The 20586-nt window shown below is 36.0% G+C and overlaps 1 pseudogene; it reads right to left on the bottom strand.

Moving 5' to 3' along the window:
• LOC125921567 (non-histone chromosomal protein HMG-14-like) overlaps positions 1-8978 on the bottom strand; it is a 184147-nt pseudogene extending 175169 nt beyond the window's left edge.
• Positions 8979-20586: the final 11608 nt, after the last annotated feature.

Here is a 20586-nt window from a genome sequence, read left to right as displayed (position 1 = left end):
ACAATTCATAGAAAATCTAAAATACTAATTGGAGCTTCCAAGAATATTTGAGGAAGAAAAAATAACCCTACTGGTGGATGCAGACGTGGGCCAAATTTGTCCTCCTTTCCTTAAGAAAGGTTAAACTGCTCCAGAACTATTTGATTTGAAAACATAAAAATAATTTTGAGTAAGTGGATGTATGCGGCTGATTTTCAGTCAAATCATATTCCCTTGAAACACTATGGTTGAAATAGAAATGTTGACAGCCTATTTACCAGTTAGGCCCTGGTGAATGAAAGGAAAACATATGTAATCCAGTTTGCTAACATGATGAAGTTATCATCATTAAGCAGTTGGTAAAGAAACAAATCTATTAGGAGATTACACCTCCAGCCCTTTAATGAAACCCAATGGTCATATAAATGGGTATCACAGGGTTCTGCCATTGTGTACACTGAGAGAACCCAGCCAGAAAAGTAACTACTGCAATTCTGGCCAGATATTTTTAACAAGCAGATTTTTTTTTAAATCCTTTCCTGGCAACTCTCTTAACTGGCTGTTTTACGAAGCCCTGATTCTGTGATATTTTCCCATTTAAATCAGATTTAGGGGGTGAGGTGATGTGTTTTTTGTTGCCCTATTTCAAGCCAATACATATTTTAACTCTTTGCTGCCTTTAAAAAAAAATGTAGCTAATACCTGAGGGAGGCCTACACTAAAGGATAAGACCCCTCAAGAAAGGGGTAAGCATCCCTGAACCAATTTATGTGGATTCCAGATTTCCAGGTGGATCGATTGCATTCTGAAATCTGCTGCTTTTGAGGACATTGCAGCAGCCAAAACATATTCCTTCTCCTGTCGTGGCACAATCCAACCAAAAAAAGTTCTGAGGAAAATGGAGTGCAGTGATCCCTTAGTGACTAATGCGCACTAAATCAAAGTATAGCCAAGATAAAGGACTACTTGTTTAAAAGTCAGATTGGTAGGGTACTAGAATTCTGTGTTTTGCGTTAATATCCTTTTGATATTTTCACTTTATAACATTAAGATAATTATAGAATTAAAAAAGAATAGCCAAATTATGGGAAGAGCCTAAATGTCCATCGACTGATGTATGGATAAAGAAGATATGGTAGAATATTACTCAGCCATCAAAACTGAAATCTTACTATATGCAACAACATGGATGGAGCTAAAGAGTATTGTACTAAGTGAAATAAGTCAGAGAAAAACAAATAACATATGGTTTCATTTATATGTGGAATTTAAGAAACAAAACAAATGATCATAGGGGAAAAAAGAGGCAAACCAAGAAACAGACTCTTAACTACAGAGAACAAATTGATGGTTGCCAGAGGGTAGGTGGGTGGGGGGGATGTGTTAAATGGGTTATGGGGATTAAGAAGTGCCCCTGTTGTGATGAGCACTGGGTATTGTGTGTGTTGAATCACTAAATTGTACACTTGAAGTTAGTATTACACGGTCTGCTAATTAATTGGAATTTAAACAAAAACTAAAAAAAGAATGTAAGATTATACATATTAATGATAAGATGATATTAAATGAAACCATATTTATGTTATACCCACATTATTTTCACTTAATAATAAACACACTGTAAATTTTTTCCCATGCAGTCCATGTTACTTGAGTCTTTGTGGAATCAGATGATCCAATATTCTTAATAATGTAACTACTCCAGTGGGCAAACCTACATTTTAACATTGCTCTTAACCTGTATTAATCCATCACCTGTTGTTGGAGTCCAAGAGTTTTTTTTTTTCCCTTCATATTATTAAGTCTGCAATGATAATTATAGTAAAATCTTTGGGCATATCCACAGATTTTGTTCTTGTACTACTCCTAATGGTATAATTATTGTGTTGAGGGGAACATACATATTTAAGGTTTTAAATATATAATGGGAAACTGTCTTCTGGAGGTGACTACTTGTTACATTTGCAACTTGGCTTTAATAACGTGACTGAGATGGTTAACTGTCCTCCAGAATATATGTGTCTCCTTGTTTTCTTCAGTGACAGAAACTCCTCTGCCAAGCTATCGCTTAGTGTTGGCTATTCAGGTAGGGACTATATTTCTCATCCTTCCTTGGAATTAGATGTGATCATCTGACTTAATTCTGGCAAATGACATGCACACCAAGTGACGTGTGCAATTTCTGGGCTATGTCCCTAAAAAGAAGCTACTTGCCCTCCACCTTCTCTTTCCGGTTCCCCAGGGCTGAACTAAGTCATGGGGAGTCAGCTCAGAGCAGGCAAAATTTTCGTGGAATGACGAGAGGGAAGTTTTCCACATCTCAGGGGCAGATCACAGAACAGAACTGCCCTCCATCTCAGACGTTTCTCTGAGGATGAAATACACTTTCTGTCTTGGTATAAATCACTATTAAATCAGCTGAACTAATACCCTAAATAATATTACTACCCTAGCAGATGGACGAACCTGCAGTGTTTGTAGGTTTGCAGGATAGAAGTGAGAAGAAAGAAAGTAATGACCGATCTCTGAAAGCTGCTATATTTCCTGAAACCACACATTTGTGCCATCCGCTTTGTAGCCGTTCTCCAGCAGGACGTGCTTCATGCCTGTGGTTATAAGTGACAGAGCAGGCTGAAATCCAGATCTTCACAAATGAAGACTCACAGAAAATCTGCCCTGTGCCCGAGTTTGGGGGAGATTGCTATTCTAGCTCCAGAGTTTCTCTCCTAAGATCTCAGTTATGAAGTCTTTGTTTGATAAAGTTTTTAGATCTCAGCTTGAATTCCTCTGGCTACATGTTATTTAATTTGTTTCACATTCCTACTCCTGGTATACATCAATGAGACCACTCATAAAATAAATGAAATAAGAAGAGAAAGGTCACTCACCATCCCGTTGTTCCCAAGGAGCCCTCCACTCTGATTTCAGTTTGTGGGTCAAAAAGACCACTGAAAGGATGTTCCTATATTGCGACTTCTTTTATAAAATACACTTGTCATAATGGGATACACGTAAAATATCCAGGCAATGTGAAATAGGAGAGATGAATTTAAAAAGAAAAATGGGATTTCAAAAATTCAGGGAAAGAAGGGATAAATATTAGGATTTTTACAAGTGACAGAGTGCAGATGCTGTACAAACAGATCCATACACACCAGCATTTACTCTTTGTGAGAAGACAAACAGTGGGTTATTCGGAGCTAGAAGTGAATTACTATACGCGTTTTTGAAAGGCATATAAAGCAAGTAGTCTGGATTCAAGACAATTATTTGAAAGCATTTAAAATGAATCTGTTAGGGGGTGCCTGGGTGGCTCAGTCGGTTGAGCTTCCGACTTCGGCTCAGGTCACGATCTCACGGTTCATGAGTTCGAGCCCCTCGTCAGGCTCTGGGCTGATGGCTCAGAGCCTGGAGCCTGCTTCTGATTCTGTGTCTCCCTCTCTCTCTGCCCCTCCCCCATTCATGCGCTGTCTCTCTCTGTCTCAAAAACAAATAAACATTAAAAAAATTTTTTTTAAAAATAAAATGAATCTGTTAGAAACAATAACTGTGAAGGAGAGGGAATCGTTTGTTGAAAATCTTGCACAATCAGTATTAGGGCTATTTTTTTAAAGAAGGAGAAATTCTAGTACTTACATGCAAATATGATAGACTGTTTGCAAAGATGGCTGCAACAATTTCTCTCATCTCTATTAAATGCCTTTTATTTCAATAGGACGTTGGCAATTCCTCTCATAAAGAGATGGAGTCTATTTCCACTCTCTTTGTTAGGCACTGGCTTTGTGACTTGCTTTGACTAACAGAGTGGTAGAGTAACATGGTATGACTTCCAAGTTCGGAACTCAAGAGGATGTCCAGCCTGTGTTCTTCCCTCTTAGAAACCAGATACTATACATGAAAGCCTGGGATAGCCTGCTGGCGATGCCATATGGAGAAAACTGAGATGCCCTGGCTGGCAGCCCCAGCCAGTTGCCAAGAATGTAACTGAAGCCCTCCAGGGCCAACCAGCTGAGCTTCCAGCTGACCACAACAGCATGAATGAGTCCAGCTGATGCCATAAGAAGCAGAGATGAACCATGCCAGCTAAGCCCTGCCTACGTTGCCAATCCCCAGTACTATGAACAAATAAATGGCTATTTTAAACCACTAAGTTCTGGGGTGGCAAATCATTCAGAAATAAATAATAATACAGTCGCTAACTTTTAAATTTATTTTACAATTCCTCCTCTTATGCTTCTAGCCAAACAAATCAGTTGAGATAAGGGTATTAATTTACTTGGGAGGCCTGGGTGGCTCAGTCAGTTAAACGTCCAACTCTTGGTTTCAGCTCAGGTCGTGATCTCAATGTTTGTGGGCTTGAGCCTCATGTTGGGCTCCACAGATGGCAGTGTGGAGCCTGCTTGGGATTCTCTGTCTCCCTCATTCTCTGCCCCGCCCTGCTCGTACTGTCTCTGTCTGTCTCAAAATAAATTAAAAAACCTAAAAACAAGGAGTACTAATTTACTTGAATGAAGGTGTTTCACTGTTGCTTAGGGAAAAAGATCCTAGCTTCCTGAATAGTTTCACCACCAGTTAACTACACTGTCACTGCAGAGGCTCCCTCCTTCCTTATAACATAAATTGGAAGTTTTGATCTCAGTTTATGATGAGTGTTTACATGAGTGACACTGTATAAAAGACACATGTATTGGTCACAATGATATTTCTTAATAAATGGGAACATATGTGTACTAATGATGGAAAACTTACCCTGCAGATGAATGAAGGCTAATGTACTTATTTTTAAAAATGTAGTTGAGTCTATCTGAAGATAACTGAAGCTTGCTCTGATCTACTGACTGATTAAACTTTTTGTTTGATATGGCATTGTGATCCTTTGGATCTGAAATTGTTTTGGTCTGGCCTTGGGATGCATTGATATTTCCACAGGATGATTTATGATACTTACTAAGAGATTCATTGGTAATATCAAGGCTTAAATTAGAGTCAATTTGGCAGTTTTCCAATTTGATACTTGCTATACACAATGAAAAACTCTTTAAGGGTAGAAAATTATTAAACAAAAATAGCATCTGATGGTCCACACTGTATTTGTAAGACAAGTGGAAAAATTTCCTTTATAAAAGGTTATAAAATAACCCATCAGGCAACTCTGTTGATGGAAACAAAAGACTCAAAGCAATGTTCTTCAGCGTTGTGGCTCCTTAAAATAATATAGTAATATTTGCCGGTATACATTCCCATGTTCACCTCTCCATAGAACTATGAGAGGTAACAAGTCAGGTGATTTTGTGTGGGTGAAATGAAATAATGGTCATAACAATTAATTTTTAAAAACCTATTACTTCCTTTGTGTTTATATGTGTTCCATTGTTTGGAATGAAAGGAAAAATGTGAAGAAATGCTCATCACTTTCTGAACTAATTGTGTTTAAGTATAGGTATTTGCAAAGTATCTGTACTTCCTGTTTCCCATTTAGTCTCAAAATATTCAAGCTAGATTCTATTTTAATCATGCTTTAAGTCATTCATCAAAAATAACTTGATGAGCTAAATGACTAGTCAGTTAGTTTGAAATTTATATTAAATTTCTATGTGTTTTATTCTCTCTAGTTTTCTAAATTTTTATTTGGGAATAATTTTAGCCTAACAGCATAATTGCAAAAATACTAAAAATTCTTCTTTCTTGTAGACTTTCCCTAGACTTCCTATATTATTAATATTTTACCCACTTTCTTATCCATCTCTATTTAAATATAGTAGGGGGATAGAGAATATTTTACTGAGTTAGTTCAAAGTAGTTGCATAATATGATCTCTTTCCCCATAAATACTTCAATGCATGTTTTCTATAAGTAGGGCAATCTCTTTCATAATCACAATAGTTATTTAAATTATGGAATTGATGTCTTTTGGTATACTCTTAGTTTTTGTTTTTTGTTTTCCAAATAGTATATCTATTCTTTTAGGAGTATTTGTCTGTTGCTCATTCTAAATTCAGACTTCACACAGACCTTAGAGTTCATCAAGGCATAAACTAGTCCATTTGAAACAATTATTTTAGCTTATTAAAGATTAATTTACATCTTCTTCAAAAATTAAATAATAAAAATAAATTAATTACTTTAGTTAAAAAGTAAATTCATTATATTGGCACAAATTTATTGAAGGCCTGCTATGTTTGAGGCACCTTGTAACCTTGTATTTTATATATCTTATTTATACAGAATAATACATAATACTTAACAAGTGTAAGCACTGTGTTCAGCACACTACAAGAATTATCAGATATAATAATCAAATGGCAAACACTTATGAACCATTTCCTATGTTTCAGGTACAGGAGTTTGTGCTTTACAATGTAACTCTCATTTAATCCTTGCAACATTATGATGTGGATGCTATTATTATTCCTATTTTACAGATGAGTAACCTCAGACCACAAAGAAATTAAGCCCTTAAAGACAATTATTATATCTATCTGAAGGACGGGAAACCTTAAACTTAAATAAAACTTAAATAAAAATTTGGGCTCCGTGCTGAGAGTGGAGCCTGCTAGGGATTCTCTCTCTCTCTCTCTCTCTCTCTCTCTCTCTCTCCCTCTGTCTCTCTCTCTCTCTCTGTCTCTCTCTCACTCTCTCTCTCAAAAATCAATACATAAACTTAAAAAAAAACACATTTACATGTATTAATTTCCTCAGGCTGTTTGACAATTACCATGAGCTGGGTTACTTTAAGTAGTGAATATATTCTCTCACAATAAATCGAGGTGTCTGTAGGCCCATGCTGCTTCTGAAAGCTTTAGGGGAGAATCTGCTTCATGCCTTCCTCTTAGCTTTTGGTGTTGCTGGCTGACCTTGGTATTTTGTGGCTTGTAAGGGCATCACTCCCATCCTTGTCTCTGCCATCACACGATATTCTTTTTTTGTATGTCTGTCTGTGTCTTTTTTTAGGACTACAGTCATACCGGATTGGGGACCACCCTAATGACCTCGTCTTAACTTAATTACATTTGCAAAGACCTGATTTCCAAATAAGGTCACATTCAGAGATGTCAGAGGTTAGAACACCAACATACCTTTTTAGAGGACACATTTCAAGCCACAGCATTACTCATGGCCATTCAGCTCATTAATGGGACTATAAGGGTTTGACGACAGGTGTGTCTGACCCCAAAGCCCATGTTTCTAACCATCCTTTTCCATGCAGCAGACAAGATCTTAGTCAACTTCAATTCTATCAGTTAGTTAAAGTATTAATGACCATGGAAGTCATCAAAACAAATGAATCTAAAGTTTTAAAAATAATAAATACATAATATAGATATTAACTGAAAAATACACACAGATAACTTTTAATAAGGGGAATATTTGATTTTTGTTCTTTTGAACCATAAATATGATATTTATTTTTTTAACTGAAATAGACTTTTATACACAACAGCTCATTTGTTTATGCTGCTACCAAAACAAACATTCATTCTTAAAGAAAATTTCTATCAAAAATACTTCAATTGTTTCTGCTCATTAAAATCACTTTATGTTCTTTAGTTAGTAAGAGAGTTTGCTTTTATTTATATAAGGATTTGTACTTTCATTTAAATTGTGTTAAAACCTATATTTTTACTAATTTTAATATTTTCTTATATCTGTTTTATATTTATATAGATGTAATTTTTTTTACTGTATCTTTCCACACATTGTATGACTAGTCATTTTACCATATAGCAGAACATTAAATAATTATTTTGTACTTGTGTATCTAACTGTACTCACCTGGTAATTATATCTAATAATTTTAAGCACAATTTATATTGTTCTAAAAAACCAAGTGATTAAATGTTATTTACTTATTCAGTTTCTCTAATTTGAGGCATTGAGTTTATTTTCATATGTCTGTTAGAAATACCTGCAGTATGCTGGAAAGCCTTAATTTTAACTAAATAGTTCAAACTACAGCATGAACCTTATTTCAGCTTAGTCACATACAGTACAGGCGTCCATGTATGCATTACCTTTGCCTTGAAAGAGCATCCTAATTGGTTCCAGCATGTTTTCTTCCAGTGTAATGTATTCTGCATTCCAACAACAAAATAATCCTGGTAAAGCTCAAATGTGGTCAAGTTACTCACTTTCTCAGCATCATTCTGTGGTTTGCCATTGCCTATAGAAATACTGTTAGCGAATTGCTTTGAAGAACAACAACAACAAAAAAATAACAAACCAAACAAAACCATAGCAAAATGGTATTTAGTAGCAAGAAGCTGACCAAAGGAATGTTTTGAGTAATACAGAAACAGGGTAAAATGACTTAAGCACCATGAATCAGAGTCACTAGTTCACATGTGAATATTTAATCATTTATTTTACTAATTTTATCTTTATTTTGTTAGAATTTTTGCATCTATTTTAACACATGAGATTGTTCTGTAATTGTCTCTTCTTGCTGTGGGACAATTTTCCTTTTTAAGTTTATATTTGCTTAGATGGATAGATAGATAGATAGATAGATAATAGATAAATGATAGGTAGATAAAGATAAAAAATATATTTTGTCTATTTTATTACCTTGCTTAGTCTTGCTAGACATTTATCAATTTCATTAGTTCTTCCAAAGGACCAACTTTTAATTTTTTTTTGTTTGGTTCTTTTTCCTATTATGCTTAAACTATCCTCTGGATTTTTTATTTCAGCCTTCATGATACTGTTGGCAATAATCTTCCTCCTTTAAAACCAAAATTTAAGTATCATCATTATTAGGTTTTACAGACACACATTTCATGCCTGTCACTCTTATCTGTGTGACCTTTGGGCAACTTAAACTTTCTGGGCCTAGAACTCCTCACCTTGAGACAGGTAATTCTAGTACCTATTTCATAGAGTGTCTGTGATAATTAAAATAATAAAGTGCTTAGCACAATGCTGACACTCATTGATGAAGGCCTGTCATGGGTGATGGTGATGGTGACGATGATGATGATGGGTTTGAAGACGATGATCATGTTAATGACATGATGTGCCTATTTAAGTCAGGCACAAAATATTGGCTATTTTTCTTGCTGAATTGTCTGGATTAATAATTCAATGATCCGTTCTATATGATTTCCATGAATGTTTATGTATAAAAGCTTATGAGCAAAATAAGACGTATCTACAGATAAATATTTTGTGTAGTTTAAATGTTCTACATGATGACCTATTTTAGGCAATTAATTCTTCACATGTATTTCCAAATAAATTTTAATGTCATAGTTTCTGTACTTATAGTTTATCTTGGGATTAATGAGGTAATGTCTAAAAAGAACTGTGAACTCTTTGGAGAACATACAAGGTCAGAGTCCAAATTGTGTCAGGACTTATGATTGTGTTTATAAACTAGAAAGATACCTTTTCTGCCTCATAGGATGTGGGTTGTCAAGTACCCACTACCATATTTGAAGAGCTCTCACTATAAGGAAAGAGAAATCAGCAAAGACACATAGATTGATGGTAAGAAGGAAAAATGGGACCTATTAAGAAAGAGTGAAAGCAGAAAATGCCAAAGTGAAGCGTATTTGAAGAAACAACAATGCGGGGCGCCTGGGTGGCTCAGTCGGTTGAGCTTCTGACTTCGGCTCAGGTCACGATCTCACCATCTGTGAGTTCGAGCCCCACATGAGGCTCTGTGCTGACAGCTCAGAGCCTGGAGCCTGCTTCGGATTCTGTGTCTCCCTCTCTCTCTAACCCTCCCCCGCTCATGCTCTGTCTCTCTCTGTCTCAAAAATAAAATAAAACATTAAAAAAAAAAGAAATAACAATGCAATAGGGTCATCTTAATCAGTAGCTGCCTCTGACATAGTGTTCATCGCTCTCTTCTTGAAATGCTTTCCTTACTTTGCTTCCAATATAAAACATTTGACTGGTTGTCTTCCTCTCATCTCTGGCTATGCTATCATGGCTCTGTTGCTGGCCCCTGCTCATCTCCCTGGCCTCTAAATAGGAGAGTGTTCCAGCATTCAGTCATTGACCGTTTCTTCTACCTACACATCCTCCTCTAAGGATTTCATATAGAATTATGGATTTAAATATCAACTATATGGTAATGATTCCCAAATGTATTTTTCTGGCTTGGACCTCTCTTCTGAAATGGAAACTTGTATATCAACTGACTATATCACATCCCTACTTGGATGGCTAAGATGATCTCAAATTTAAAATGTCCAAAACTGAGCTTTGGATAGCTTCAACCCCACATGGTGCTGGTCCTTCTTAAATATCCTTTTATAGTTTTTGACATTTCGGTACATGGTCAATCCATTGTTTTCCCCTTTTGCTCAGGCCCTAAACCTTTTAGTCTTTTCTAGTTCCTCTGTTTTCCATCACACTCCATATCCAGTCTACCAACGTGTGCCGTCAACTCTGTCTTCACGATATATCTAGAATCTGAGTACTTCTTAACATCACCAGTTCTATCTCTGAATTGTAATAATAGTTTCCTAACTAGATTCCATGATTCTACCCTTGCCTTTTCTGTAAGCCCTCAAATAGTAGTGTGGTTGACAGAATCCAGCTTTCATTGGCATTTCTAGCTACATATCATTTGGTATCTTATAATGTGTCTCTAGCAGGACAGTATCACACCAGAACTGCTGTTTGGAAAATGTTTAATTCTCCTCTGCAGATGGCATAACCTTGCTCCAGAACCCCAGAGCACTGTGTTGTAATTTTCCCATTGGTATTTACATAAAACCTACATAGCATCTTTTCTTATTACATATAGACCTAAGACCACAGGGTCTTGCAGATTAAATGGCCCAAACATTAGTGCCACTTACACCAAAATCTCGAAATCTTGACCTGCTACAGAGCCTTTTCCTATTTGTTACTCAAACTTTGCAGCTTTTCATGTCACTGTATAATAATAGCCAGAGCAGTCCTCCAGGTGTGGTCCACCAATCATGACAGCTCCTTCTTTATGGTAGGAGGTGTGAGATGCATCAATTATCCTTTTCTTTGGAAGGTATGTTTTAGAGTGCCACAAACCACTGGATTCCTGAAAATTTTATTAATGTAATAACATCTTAATATCTCACCCTCTGAAGTTCATGAGTCTTTCTACGGCCTCCAACATATCTGACATTTGTTGTTTATCTGGTGTTATTAGTATGACGCCACCAGTATAGTGGACCAATGGGATATTCTGCTGGATAAAGAACCAACATCCAACATCCACAGAATCCAGTTCTATATGTTTCCTCCTGAATTCTGCTATCACATATTTTCTAGGCCCTACAGTTCTTTCACAATATTGCTCCTTTCCTCCCATAAAAAGCCCAGCACATCTCTGGACTTGTTCTGTAGTGATTTAATCTACTTGTTGGTTTACTGGTCAGGGAGGAAAGTGGGGAAAGTTTCTGAGAAGCCAAGAGTTGTCTTGTGAGGGCAGCAGCAAAGGTCTTTGAGAAAGGTGAAGCACTGACCTTAAGAAGAAAGAGTGATTCACTGCAGCAGGCTTAGAATATTTAGCAGATTTGGGGGAACCAAGATTAAAAAAATTTTTTTGACATTTATTTATTATTGAGGAAGAGAGACAGAGCATGAACATGGGAGGGACAGGGAGAGGAAGAGACACAGAATCTAAAGCAGGCTCCAGGCTCTGAGCTGTCAGCACAGTGCCCAACGCGGGGCTTGAAATCACAAACCACGAGATCATGACCTAAGCCGAAGTTGGTTGCTTCACTGACTGAGCCACCCCAGCACCCCATGGGGGAACCAAGATTTTTAAGTGCATTAATCCCAGGTGTTCTCATCATATGTTATAGTTGCATGGCCACCTTGTACTGTAAATTCACCCTCCACCAGTGATAAGGTCCTTATTCTCAGGACAGCTCTAATATCTAACTCTAGCCTCTTCCTTTTCAGATCTCTCCAGAAACAAACTTTGAGATGCAGAAGAGCCTGGTTGGACTTTTACTATTAAGTATTTTAAAGATCAATACCTCTGTGATGAAGACAAAAAAAGGAGGTTTGGCAAATTGTAAATGTGGGTTACAGAATAGTCAGAGTATGACTTGAGTTCACTTCACAAGGAACTCCAAAGCTGAAATGTCATTTTAGAATTGCCATAATTTGAGACAAGAAAGTTAAGTATTTGTACCCCCAATTCAATCAGGCACTGGATATAGGCTGCTTAGGTGAGGAGGCAACATGATCTTGGAAAAAGCATATTTCTTTATTAAAGGCAAGCTTCAAAGAAGTTTTGAACTGGAGAGGTGTGGGAAATATCCATAACCAATCCCAAATTTGGAATCAATATTGTACTGATTTCTCCTTACCAAACATAATTTTTGATTAATCTGGAACTTTTACTGGGTCAAGTGAATCTCTATCTGGGTATCAACTATCATCAATGCAAATAAAAGTCATAGACTTGGAGGAACCTAAGAAATACCTAGTAAAATTCTTAAGTAGAACTTTGAACCCTAATGATAACATTCTCAACACATCTCTGTACACTTGCATTGTTGGAATACTGGCTTCCAGTTTCAGTAGTTCTGACCACTTTGAAAACTTTCCCTTTTTGTTAAGGAGTCTTTTCCTCCATGTCACTTTTACCTTCTCTTCTACTTCTTTTTTTTTTTTTTACTAAAAAAATTGTATTAATGTTTATTTATTTTCAAGAGAGAGAGACAGAGCATAAGCAGGGGAGGAGCAGAGAGAGAGGGAGATGCAGAATCCAAAGCAGTTTCCAAGCTGGAGCTGTCAGCACAGAGCCCAACGTGGGGCTTGAACTCACAAACTGTGAGATCATGACCTGAGCCAAAGTCGGATGCTTAACCAACACTGTCACCCAGGCACTCCCTCTTCTATTTCTGACATGAAAAATCATAAATCAAATTCTAATGAAAGTGCTCCAGACACATAAAGATAACTATTATATTGTGCCCATGCTGTCCCATTCACTGACTCCAAAACTGTTCATGTGGCCTAATTTTCGCCATCATGGTCTGGTTACTATCTTGTGACTTTACTCCAACTTGTCAATTTTTCCAAATGTTACTTTTAGAACTTAATACAGTGCTCCAAGACACTCACACAGAACATAGGACTTCCCATTTTTCAAGACACTGTACTTCTATTAAGACAGTTTCATATTTTATCAGCTCTTTTGGCTGCTACAAGGGACATTTTACTCAGTGCTTGGAAACTGCTATATAGTTGTTATAATTAAAATATGAAAAGCAATGCTTTATTTTATTAATTGATATGAACTTTCTTATTATTTTTTTTCCTTTTTCTCATCTTCCAGAAAATTATGAGAGTGAGATATCACTCTACACCATTTGTAAGAGAGAAATAAGTGCAAATAGAAATGAAAAAAAAAAAAAAAAACTAAAGAGAAGTAAAGACAAAGAGGTGAGAACACGGCCCTGGGTGATGAAGGAAATAATTTATGAAGAGCCCAGTTACTATACTGGGTTAAGAACTTTGTATTTTTTTTAATTAATTTTCCGGGGAAGGAATATTATCGAAGATCACAGGAGAGCAAATGAATAAAGAAAGTCCAGAAGCAAAAGATGTTAGTTATCTTACAAACATGGTTTTGGACCTAATAAGGTTATATAATTATGATTGAAAATTTCACAATTTTTAAAACTCTGTATTGTAAGATTTTATGCATCATACCATGAACAAAATACATTTTTTTCTTTTAAAAGAGCCAACAATACTTTCCCGCCTTCTTACCCTTTATTTCTGCAAAGAACTCCATATTATGTGTGCTGGAAGCCCAAAGGTTGCAAGACAACTCCATATAACATCTTACTGAGTTGCCATAAATTTATAGGGATTCTGAACCTGTTGTTCTTGAAACAAAAGAACGGTTCAATGACTTACAGTTTATCACCTGACTTAATAGACGACTTCATTATCTCTCTTCCTCTAACATATTTTCCCACTATTGCAACAAATATCCCAATGTCAAAGAGGAATGCAGAGACAGCCAAGTTTTGCATTGTAAAAAAGTTATGATCTACAAATGAATGGCAAATCTTACAGGGTCTGGAAAGCCAGAACACTTTAACAGATGCCAGCAGAAGTTAATAATGTTAGCTTTCCCTAGGACTAGAAGAATCTGTGTGAGAGTAATTTAGGATTATGGACTGTGGGACTTACATGATTTATAAGAACATTTTACTAGCAAATGCTGAGAAGAGGAAGAAAGGCATGCTTTGATAGGGAGAAAAATCCTGAGTTAAGACCTTGTTGGCAGCAGCATCACCATGAAACTGCTATTTTCCTTTTATTGTTATTTAATGCTCAATTATTTAAAATACTTAAATGAGAGTTCATGTGCTGGCACAATATACCAGTGAGACATTAATTGTATATTTTTAAATGGCTAAAATTGGAATTTATATTTTAAGCATATGGCTATATTTATGAAGTTCCCTTGTAATCACTGTAATGCTAACTCTCTCAATTGATTTTCATCTGTCAATGACAAATCATTTTACAGACCACAGTTAAATCCCACAATAGCACTGACTGGTAGGTAATAACATCTGAGCTTTGATTTATTTTGTTCTTTTGTGTTCTACAAACGTATATTAGTCAATTTGCTGAGGTCTCAAGCAGTTGACAGAATGGCAACTTTCCATACAGTTAGAGGAACCAAGGCTACTTCTAAAATATTTCTTATAGGATGTAAGTGATCAAATACAGTATACCTATAATAGTAAGATCTAAGTTCTAGTTTCATTCTACCATCAATTAGGGAGTGATAGACTACCATTTTTAATTATTCCAGCCTCAGTTTTCCAAACATGTGGAGTGGAGTAGGCGCTCTCAAGAGCCTCTTTTTTAAGATGTCAGAGTTCTAATCTGTTATATATATTCATATATATAATAAGAAAATTAGATTCAGAAGAAGATTTGGCACTAGACACAAGAAATTGCAATTTAATGCTAATAGAACCCAAATATGAGTTAATACGAAGAGAAGCATCTTACTCACATTCTAGAACAAAGCAACTGATTTCACTGATGATCATATTAGAAAATAGAGGCCAGGTCTGCCCTTCCACTGGAAACAACAAAACAAGTAAAATATATGAAACAATATGGATATGAAACGATAATGTTCAAGATATTAGACACAAACAAATGAAACCCAATGATATCTGTGATATGGAAAACAAATTACTTCCCTAGCTAACTCCCTGGGGAAAGGTTCCAGGCCACAGTACAGGGAAAAAAAATCCAGGCAAAGTCTATTAGTTTCCTTTAGTTGAGGTGATGAAACTAGAAGTCTGTGAAGACCAAGGCAGTTATAACTTTTAGGCACCAAAAACATAATCCATAAAAGAAATAATTAATAAGCTGGACTTAATTAAAATGAAAAACTACTGCTCTGAGAAAAACAAGGTCAAGAGAATGAGAAGATGCCACAGACTGGGAGAAAATATTGGCAAGAAACACATCTGATAAAAGACTGTTGTTAATCCAAACACATAAAGAACTCGTGAAACTCTAAGAAAATAAACAACCTAATAAAAGAATGGGATAAAGATCCTAAGAAATACCTCACAAAATAAGCTTTATACATAGAAAATAAACACATAAATAGATGCACTACATCTTATGTCATCAGGGAAATGCAAATCAGAAAAACAATGAGATACTACAACATACTTACTGCAATGGTCAAAATCTAGAACTTTGATAACCCCAAATGTTGGTGAGGATGTGGGGTAACAGAAACACTCATCCACTGCTGGTAAGAATGCAAAATGGTACAACCACTTTGGAAGGTAGTTTGGTAGTTTCTTACAAAACTAAACATGCTCTTGCCATATGATCAAATAATCCATTCCTTTCTAGTTACAAAATGAGTTGAAAAATTGTGTTCACACAAAAGCCTGCATATCAATGCCTACAGCAGCTTTATTCATAATTGCCCAAACTTGAAGCAACCAAGATGTCCTTCAGTAAGTGAAATTATAAATATACTATGGTGCATGCAGACAATGAAATATTATTCAATGCTAAAAATAAATGAGTTGTCAAGCCTTGAAAAGACATGGAGGAATCTTAAATGCATATTGCTAAATGAAAGAAGTCAATCTGAGAAGGCTACATGCTGATGATTCCAACAATATAACATTCTGAATAAGACAAAACTATGGAAACAATAAAAAATCAGTGGTTGACAGGGGTTGGGGGCTGGGGTTGGATGAACAGGCAGAACACAGAGGATTTTTAGGGTAATGAAATGCTCTGTATAATTCCATAATGACGGAATTATATGTATAATATATGTATTTATTATATGTACAATAAATGCCATTATACATATGTGCCACACCCACAGAATGGATAACACCAAGAATAATAATGTACAGTATGTACTGTGGGTGATTATGATGTGTCAATGTAGGTTCACTAATTATAACAAAGGTACCACTTTGGTAGTTGATGTTAATAATATGGGAAACCATAAATGTATGAGAAGAGGGTGCATATGGAAAATCTCTATGCATTCACAATTTTGCTGTGAACTTCTAAACGTTCTTAAAAATAAAGTCTTAATAAAATAAAAAATAAAAAAACATAAAAACCTATCCAAAACTAACATAGATGTTAGAATTAGCAGAAAGTATATTTTAAAAGTTATTAAAGCTGTATACTATGTATGCAACAAGCCAGAGGGAAGATTGATAATGTTACAGAGACATGGAACATATAAAGAAAAATTAAATGAAACTCGTAATGATGAAAAGTTCAATGTAGGTGATAAAAAAATTACACAAGTTGGGATTAACATTGGATTTGACATTATAGAAGAAAGAATTATTGAATTTGAAGATGTAATATAAGCAAAGAGATAAAAAAACAACTAAAACATATGCATAAAAAGGTATCATTGAGTTTTGAGGCAACTTCAAAAGAACAAATATATATATTTTGACTTTCCAAATGAGAAGAGAGAAGGAGACAGCAAAAGGAATTGAATAATTTTTTTTCAAATTGTGTGAAAACTATAAACCCAAAGATCAAGGAACTCAAAAAATCTAAGCACAAGGGTTATGAAGAAAGTTACTACAAGGTACATCACAATCAAATTGCTTAAAACCAGTGAGAAGACCAGACAGAGTAAAAGAACACATTACTGTTGAAAAACAATTCTCAACACATCTTTTACATTTCTTCATACTTTATAAGCAAAGTATTAACTGCCCTTAATTATGGACTACTTTTTTTCAAAAATGTTCAGATAGTGAAAAGCTTCATCTCTATCCAGACCAAAGAAAAGTCAGTCATGCTTTATATTCATTAGAGAAGAGCTGGATTCCCCAAGTTCAGGGCTCCTCCTCTATAACACAATACATGGCATGTGTAGCTGTCACTTCTTTTGTCACATCGTATTGTGGGAGTTGAGGCTCATGTACTGGCAAAAAGTTGCAAATAATTTGGCTACTTCTACTGGTGTGAACAATAAATTGTCCTTGGTCTCTGACACCTGAATCACATGTTTTCTAAAATTATCAATGAAAATACAGGGGGCAAACATGTTATCTTGTAAGTTGGATAAAATCTCAGACCCTTCACAGTTCTTGATAATTTTGTGATAAGACTAAGATATTGACAGAGATGTGGTTTTCCAGAAAAGGAAGGTTGACAGTTTCATGGGCCACTTATCAGGACTTAAGGGAAAACCAGGAAATAAATAACAAGCATATTGACCAAATTACACGGTTAATTGGGCAATAAATGTTCTTCCATGTTATTGCCTGCTAATGGGGAGCAATTGAGGATGTGGTTGAAACCTGAGTACCAGAAATTAGATGAAAAAAACATTGCCCAAAAGGTGCCCAAACCCTCCTCCAGTGAGTCCCTTATTTCCCTGGCAGTTAACCTCAGCTATGCACACTATAACACCTAGTATTCAGATTCATTCTCAGTAGACCAAAGATTTGGCTTTTTTATTAAGAGTTACAGAGATGTGGGAGGAGGCAAGATGGCAGAAGAGCATGGAAGCATTTTGTGTGTCTCGCGTCCATGATATACAGCCAGACCAACACTAAACCATCCTACACACCTAGAAAACTGATTGGAGGATTAGCACAATGATCTGCACAACCTGAACTACAGAATTCAGTACGTACATGGCATGGAGAGCTGAACTCGGGGAGTGAGAAGCCGCAAAAGGCAGAGAACCACTTTTGTGGGCAGAGAGAGGACTCAGACTGGGGAGGGGGGAGAATATGGAAAAAGCACCCTTCCCCAAAAGCAGCTGGACAGAAAGTGGAAAATTGGAAACAGCCACAGGAACTAAACTAAAAAGGGAGAAAGGAGAAAGGAGAGGGTTTAAATTCCATTAAGACTGTAAACAAGGGGAGCGCAAAAGCTGCAACTCTGCAGCTCAATACCTGGAGGTGCTCTGGTGGTAAGGGCGGTTCTCCGGCCACACAGCATTTCCACTGGTGGAAGGATATTTGGTAGAGGCTGTTGAAGTCACCTGGTCCCAGCAGACCCCAGAAGGTGGCCACATTCGCTGGTGCTGGGGCAAGGACATTAAGGGTGAAGCCTGGTGCCAGATGTGTGTTGTGATTTTCCATAATCCCTGAAATGCTGCTGCTACACTGTCTCGCAAACTTTTTCTGGGGTGGGCTGGCACCAAGCCGCAGTCTCAGGACTCCAGCAGCAGCAGGTCCAACAAGTGTTCCTGGGTGCAGCCGATATTCAGCCATTGCTCATTTGGCCATTGCTCAGTGAGACCCTCCCACAGAGGGGCAGAACAGGTCAAACCCGCAGTCCTTCAGAAGTAAGGGGCGGGGGAAAACAGCTGCATCTGAGAGAAAACTTGGGAGAGAGGTACTGCCCTGGGCCTGGTCATGGAGAGTAAAAAAAGCAGGGAGTGGACAAGAGCTGAAGACAGATGAAGGGTGTGTGACTGCTGATCTGGGAGAACAGACTGGGTAGCCGGATGGCGACATTTTCACCGCTCCCGCGCATGCGCATACGCACCTACAAGCCCAGCAGCAATCGACCCCAGTAGGCTAGCAGCGCCATCTAGTGGGGAGTGTAGCTGTTATACTGAGCCTTACCCAAATGGGCCAACCTCGCTCTTCAAGAACACAAGTCTCACCCACAGTTTAATTTGTAGACTATAAAGAACTACATAGACTGACTTCTAGGGGGAAACAAAGCAATTTCAGTCCTACTTCAATCTGTTAGCAGGTTCATCTATTCAGTTCTCTTTCTTTTTTTTCTTTTTTCTTTTTCTCTTTTGCAATTGTTTTCTTTTTCTTGAATACAGAAAGAAAAAAAATCATTTTTATTTTTAATTTTTATTAAAAATATATTACTTTAATTTTTATTACTGTATTTTTTACTTTTGTGTAAATTTTTTTAAATTCTACTTTAGTTCCATCATTTTGTTTTAGTCTTCTACAGTGTATTCTTTTCAAATTTTCAAACCATTTCCTTTTATTATTTCTTTTTCTTTTTCTTTTTCATTTCTTATATTTTTCTTGAATGCAAAAAGAGAAAAACTTCATTTTTACTTTGAATTTCTATTAAAATATTTTAATTTAATTTTTATTACTATATTTTTTGCTTTTATGTAATTTTTTTCAAATTCTATTTTACTTCCATCATTTCATTTTAGTCTATGACAGTGTATTCACTTTTTCAAATTTTTAAACAATTTATTTTTTTCCTTATTTTCTTTTTCATTTCGTTTTTCTTAGATACAGAAAATTAAAAAGTTCATATTTATTTCTAATTTTTATTAAAAATATTTTTCTTTAATTTTTTTCTACTATATTCTTTACTTTGTGTATATTTTTTCAAATTCTATATTACCCAAATCATCACATTTTAGTCTACTTCAGTGTATTCATTTTTTCAAATTCTCAAATAATTTCCTTTTTTTTTCTTCTCCCCCCCTTTTTTTTCTCTAATCTGTCAAACCACTTTCAACACCCAGACCGAAACACACCTAGGATCTAGCATCATCTATTCGATTTTGTGTGTGTGTGTGTGTGTGTGTGTTTAATTTTTAATTTTAATATTTTTTATTTAATTTTTTATTTCAATTTTTCTACCTCATTAATTCCTTTTCTCCTTTCAAAATGACAAAACGAAGGAATTCACCCCAAAAGAAAGAGCACAAAGAAACGACAGCCAGGGATTTAACCAACACATATACAAGCAAAATGTCTGAACCAGAATTTAGAATCACGATAATAAGAATACTAGCTGGAGTCGAAAATAGATTAGAATCCCTTTCTGCAGAGATAAAAGAAGTAAAAAATACCCAGAATGAAATAAAAAATGTCATAACTGAGCTGCAATCACGGATGGATACAGCGGTGGCAAGGATGGACGAGGCAGAACAGAGAATCAGAGATATAGAGGATAAACTTATAGAGAATAATGAAGCAGAAAAGAAAAGAGACAGATTAAGGCAAAAGAGCATGATTTAAGAATTAGAGAAATCAGTGACTCATTAAAAAGGAACAACATCAGAATCATAGGGGTACCAGAAGAGGAAGAGAGAGAAATAGGGGTAGATGGGTTATGTGAGCAAATCATAGCAGAAAACTTTTCTAACCTGGGAAAAGA

Source organism: Panthera uncia, chromosome C2 (assembly GCF_023721935.1).
Source record: "Panthera uncia isolate 11264 chromosome C2, Puncia_PCG_1.0, whole genome shotgun sequence".
NCBI classification, from domain to species: domain Eukaryota; kingdom Metazoa; phylum Chordata; class Mammalia; order Carnivora; family Felidae; genus Panthera; species Panthera uncia.
Note: the sequence above shows the minus strand (reverse complement) of the source record. Positions and strands in the feature narration are given on the sequence as shown.